Below are 6,298 nucleotides of genomic sequence, written 5' to 3'. Positions count from 1 at the left end.
TGGTGCATCAAAGCAGGTGGAGTTTGAGGAAAAATTTATTTTTCCTACACAAGAAGCAGGGGAGGAAACTCATGAAGATTACCCTCTGGAAGAAGAGCCAGTAGAGAGGGAGATTCCAACTCAGGAACCTCGACAACAACGTGAATCAATAGCAACCAGCAGGCCAAAAAGGACAATAACGAAGCCTATTCGTCTCATAGAGACGGTTGCTTGTGCAACCTCAATTGTAGCTGATGGTGTTCTTACCACTTATAAAGACGCAATCCAAAGTTCAGAAGAAGATAAGTGGAGGATTGCCATGAATGAAGAAATGCAGTCCCTTCATCAGAATCATACATGAAAATTGGCCAATCTCCCGAAGGGAAAGAAAACAATTGGGTGCAAATGGGTATTTGCAAAGAAATAAGGATTTCCTAACCAAGAAGATGTTCGCTACAAAGCAAGATTGGTGGCTAAAGGATATGCTCAGAAGGAGGGAATTGATTACAATGAAGTATTTTCTCCAGTTGTAAAACATTCCTCCATTAGAATTATGTTGGCTTTGGTAGCACAGTTGGATTTGGAACTAGTTCAGATGGATGTAAAAACTGCGTTTTTACATGGAAACTTGGAGGAGGAAATCTACATGAATCAGCCAGAAGGATTCAAAGTTGCTGGAAAAGAAAATATGGTATGCAAACTTGAAAAATCGTTGTACGGATTGAAACAATCTTCTAGATAATGGTACAAGCGATTTGACAAGTTTATGTTGCGGCAAGGGTACAAGAGAAGCAAATACGATCATTGTGTGTATTTGCGCAAACTTAATGATGGTTCATTTGTATATCTTCTCCTATATGTTGATGATATGTTGACAACTTCCAAAAATTCGGAAGAAATTGATAAGTTGAAGATTCAACTGAAGGAGGAGTTCGAGATGAAGGATCTAGGTGAGGCAAAGAAAATTCTTGGCATGGAGATAATAAGAGATAGGCGTTCAAAGAAACTCTGTTTATCTCAGAAAGAATATTTGAAGAGAGTACTACAGCGTTTTGGCATAGATAAGAAGACTAAGCCAATTAGTACGCCACTTGCTCCCCATTTTAAGCTAAGTACTACTATGTCGCCAAAGGATAAAACTGAACAGGAGTATATGTCAAGGGTACCATACGCAAATGTTGTTGGTAGCTTGATGTATGCAATAGTTTTACGAGACCTGACATTTCACAAGCCATTGGAGTTATTAGCAGATATATGCATAATTCAGGAAAGGAGCATTGGCAAGCTGTGAAATAGATTCTACGGTATATTCATAGTACTGTAGATGTTGGGTTGGTTTTTGAGCAGGAAGGCAATCGGTATGTAGTTAGATATTGTGACTCAGATTTTGCGGGTGATCTGGACAAACGAAGGTCAACTACTGGTTATGTGTTTACTTTTGCAAAGGTACCAGTTAGTTGGAAGTTTACTTTGCAGTCAACAGTTGCTTTGTCTACAACAGAGGCAGAGTACATGGCTATTACAGAGGCTGTGAAGGAGGCAATTTAGCTTTAGGGGTTGCTAAAGAAGCTTGGTATTGAACAAAAAAAAATTACAATTTTTTGTGATAGTCAAAGTGCTATTCAATTAGCGAAGAACCAAGTTTATCATGCAAGGACGAAGCACATTGATGTTCGGTATCATTTCGTACGAGAAATCATAGAAGAAGGTGGAGTCACGGCGAAGAAAATTCATACTACGGAGAACCCTGCTGATATGCTGACAAAAGTGGTGACTGCGGTCAAATTTCAACATTGTTTGGATTTGATCAACATTGTTGAACACTAAAGATTGAAGATGAAGACACAACCAAAATTTGTTATTGAGAGAAAATTGAAGATGTGGAATTTTACCAAGGTGAAGATTTGTTGAAATTGTCAAAAGTCCCACATCGGTGGATGACAATTTTGAATGAGAATTTCACCCTATAAAAGGAGGCCTAATGTTTAGAATTTAAACACACCTCTCATTTGCCTTTTTATCTTCTTAAGGCATTTGTATCTTCTCTCTTTAGTATTATTTCACTTGTAATTTTGGAGTGGAATAAAATATTGATTGTGTCCGAGAAAGTAGACAAAATTGGCCGAACCTCGTAAATTCTGGTGTTCTTTTATTGTTGTCTTATTGTCTTGTTTATTATTTAATGGTTGTCATAATTTTTGGTATAGTAGTTGTGACTCATTCACACTATATACATTTGGCTTCCGCAACAGGAACCAAATCTCGACCATTGCAGAACTGCCTAACTTGGAGATCCTAAAGTTACTTCTCATAGCATTTGAAGGGGATGAATGGGAAGTGAAAGATTCAGAGTTCCCTCAACTCAAATACTTAGAATTGGACGACCTCAATATTACACAGTGGTCTGTCTCCGAGGATGCTTTTCCTATGCTTGAACATTTTGTTTTGAAGAAATGTAAGCAGCTTAAAGAAATCCCCTCTCAATTTGATTACGCTATATCTCTAAGAAGAATTGAAGTAAATTGGTGCAGCTGGTATGTTGCCAATTCAGCCATGGAAATTCATAGAACACAACAGGAAGATATGTCAAATGATGCGTTCACAATTACAATACACCTTCCAGATTGGACTAGAGGGTCGTTTCCTTGACTCTTATCTGGTATGTTCTCTCCGTGTTCATCTGAGTACATTTTCACTCATTCATTTTCCTTTTACACCAGAAAATGTTTATTTGTTACGATTATACTTATTTCAGTTACCCGCTGTGGAAAATAAAAATAGGTTATCTGCTATATCATTGAATCTGAGTGCTAAGACTTGTTCAAGTATTGATGAGTGCTGCACTAAGTTTGCAGAGTATTCGATACACCCTTTATCTATCTTGTGAATTTTCTGGTGGCCTCGGTGGAGGACAAACTGCGGGAATCGAGGTTGAGATGGTTCAGACACCTAAAGAGGAGCCATAAATGCTCTGGTTAGGAGGTGTGAGATGTTTGACCATGGCGGGTCTAAGGAAGTGTAGGGTAGGTCAAAGAAGTATTGGGGTAAGGTAATTAGGCGGGATATGTCATTGCTCCACCTTACCGAGGACATGATCCGTGATAGAGAAGGATGGACGTAGAAAATTAGGGTGGAAGGTTGATGGGTAGTCATTAGTCTCTTAGTCTTATCAGTAGTACTAGTATTATTTTTGTATTTTTCTTATTTCTGGTTCTTTATATTACATGTTGTGCTATTTGTTCCTATTATATTGTTGTTGCTACTGTTTGTTAATTTATATTTACTGTTCCTTGAGTCGAGAGTCTATCGGAAACAACTTCTCTACCTTCACAAGGTAGGGGTAAGGTCTGCATATGCTCTACTCTCTCCAAACCCCACATGCGGAATTACTCTGGATTTTTAATTGCTGTTGTTGCGAATTTTCTGGTAAGGAAGGAAACTTGCGTACAGAAGAATTGAAACGGACAGTTCCTAGTCCATTTTTCTCAGTGGATGCTTATCTTGCAAGCAAAAGATGGAGGAGGACCTCAGCAAGGTGGATTTTCTATTGAGGATTTTCAGCAAGAAGTGAAGTGGTCGAATAAATGTCGACAGTGATTTGTGATGAACTTGACTTTATGAGCAAGAGCTCACTATTTTTTTTTTTTGGAGTCTTTTGAACTATTGGAAATTTGAAATGATTGTTATTGGTAGCTACCAAATAAACTGCAGTTTACATGTAGTATTTTTTTCTCCTGCCCAAGTATTTGCTTGTTAATATAATCATTGTTCTGCAAAATGAATTACACATAGTAGAAACCAAGTCAAAATGGTAAGGATGATGTTTTTACTGTTTCAGAAGTACGGTTATACTGTATAGAATGAGATATGAGATTCATAGGCCTTAATTTTTGTTGCAGACATTCATTGAAGAAGGCATAACCACAAAAAAAAAAAAAATGGAGTAAATTTCATGGGTGGTCATTCAACTATGTTCACAATCAAAAGTCAATTTTTTTTCTTTTTATTACGTAAAAGTTATTCAACTTTGTGTTCATTACCCAAAAGTCACTTTTTTTGTTACACAAAAATCACTTTACTATGCTCTAGTTATCACAATAATCACTTTGACCAGATTTTATAAACCTTTCACCGAAAAAGTTTATTATGCCCTTGACATTATAAATCCTCTCATTTATGTAATACCTTCTATATTATATGCTATATAATATACTTTTACCCAAGTATTTTACTTATAATTAAAATAAATTAATGTTATTTATTTATTATTTTATAATATATTCATACACTTAATGTTTTCTTAAAATTAATTTTCAAGATATATAAGTAGCATTATTAAATTTGTCAGTAATATTACAGTGAACAAATCTCAAGTCCACGTTCTTAATCATGCTTAATGAAAATTTAAAAATCAAAACTCATTGATTTATCAGCCAAGTCATACCCATTAATTTAATAAATAAAATACCCACATTTAACAAAATGACATATCAGATTAATACTTTCAAATAAATATATTAATAGATAAAGATTTAAAAAACTTAATATTAAACACAAACATTTTTGAAACATTTTTTATTGACTATAAAAAACTATCATTTGTTAAAAAAATCTATTTTCTGTTATGTTAAATAAATATTAAAAATAAATATATATTTTATCATTTTTATATTTAAAATATATTCATGTTTGGATATGATTAAACAAGTTCAGTGCCATGGAAAAATTAAATGTATGGATATATAAACATAATAAATAAAATAATTTAAAGTTATTTTAATCATAAGTAAAATACCTAGGTAAAAATATATTATATTGTATATAATATATAAGGTATTACATAAATGAGAGGATTAATGTCTAGGGCATAATAGACTTTTCAAGTAAAAGTATTATAAAATCTGGCCAAGATGACTTTTGTGATAAATAGAGCAAAGTAAAATAATTTTTGTGTAACAAAAAAAAAAAGAAAAATGACTTTTGGGTAATGAACACAAAGTTGAATGATTTTTACGTAACAAAAAAAAGAAAAGTGACTTTTGCGTAATGAACACAGAATTAAATGACTACCCATGAAATTTACTCCAAAAAATGTATCTATCAATATTTGTTACAAGTCACACTAATAGGGGCAGATCTATATAGAAGGGTAGGGTGCCACACAAAGCCTCGTCGAAATTCTGTATGTTTGTGTATATATGTATAAGAAATAGAATATATATTAATCTTGCCACCCAGAATAATAGTCTGTTCGGCCAAGCTGCAAAAATCAGCTTATTTTGAAAAATATTTTTTCTCAAAAGTGTTTTTCTCAAAAATACTTTTGGTGAGAATCAGTTTGTGTTTGGCTAATTAATTTCAAAAGCACTTCCGAGCAACAATTAGCGTTTGGCCAAGCTATAAAAAAAGTGCTTATAATTGTATTTTTCTCAAAAGTCTTTTTCAAAAAAGTGTTCATGGAGAGAAGAGCCTTTTCTCTGCTTCTACTCAAAAATATATTTTTTTCTAAAAGCTTGGCCAAACACTTCAACTTTAAAAAAAAAAAAGAAATACTTTTGGTCTTGAAAAAGTTTGGCCAAACAGGCTATAAATATTAAAACATCACATAAATATAAATAAAAATATATTTGAATAGTAAATTATAAATAAAAAAGGTTTACATTTTTTAAAATAATGAATATTGATTATGTTAGAGTTTAAAAAGATTTAATGGTTATTTTGATCTTTCACCAACATCCGCTCTAAGTGAAGATGACTGGGTTGAAGCAATAATTCTTGATTCTTGTTCAACTATTGTCACGCCCCGAACCTGGGGCGAGACCGGCATCCGGTGCCTCACCTAACCTAGCATACCAACTTGCGACTAAGGGACTCTGAATATATAATATCATAATCTAGCCATGGGGCCACATTGCAAGACAATTTGCGAAGCAAAATATAAAACTGAACGGAAACTAGCGCTGACTAAACATTAATATAAAGTTGGGCCGACAAGGCCGTCATAACTACTGTAGCTGACAAACCAATAAAATATACATACCAGGACTACAAGCCCAACATACTGCACTAACTGACAGGATATGTCTACAAGCCTCTACTGATGGATGTAGTGTGATTAGAACAGGGCCCCGACCTACCCATAACATATATACATACATACATACAGAAGATGTATACGAAACCCTAGACCCGACAACTCCGAAGGACGTGGAGCTTACCGATCAGGCCGAACTCGGGAAATACCTGCTGAGGAGGTCTACCCGGGTGTCTATCTGAACATGCACGCATGAAATGCAGCGTCCCCAGAAAAGGGACGTCA

The 6,298-nt window shown here is 34.5% G+C and overlaps 1 long non-coding RNA gene across 1 annotated transcript; it reads left to right on the top strand.

Annotated features, from left to right (window-relative positions):
• Nucleotides 1–204: 204 nt before the first annotated feature.
• On the top strand, nucleotides 205–3,717 carry LOC138900606 (uncharacterized). Its single transcript, XR_011411726.1, has 3 exons — nucleotides 205–2,638; nucleotides 2,761–3,264; nucleotides 3,631–3,717. It is a non-coding gene; the product is annotated as an uncharacterized lncRNA (long non-coding RNA).
• The last annotated feature ends 2,581 nt before the right edge of the window (nucleotides 3,718–6,298 follow it).

Source organism: Nicotiana tomentosiformis, chromosome 10 (assembly GCF_000390325.3).
Source record: "Nicotiana tomentosiformis chromosome 10, ASM39032v3, whole genome shotgun sequence".
Classification (NCBI taxonomy): domain Eukaryota; kingdom Viridiplantae; phylum Streptophyta; class Magnoliopsida; order Solanales; family Solanaceae; genus Nicotiana; species Nicotiana tomentosiformis.
The sequence above is the reverse complement of the archived record's forward strand: the minus strand, read 5'-3'. Positions and strand labels throughout refer to the sequence as shown.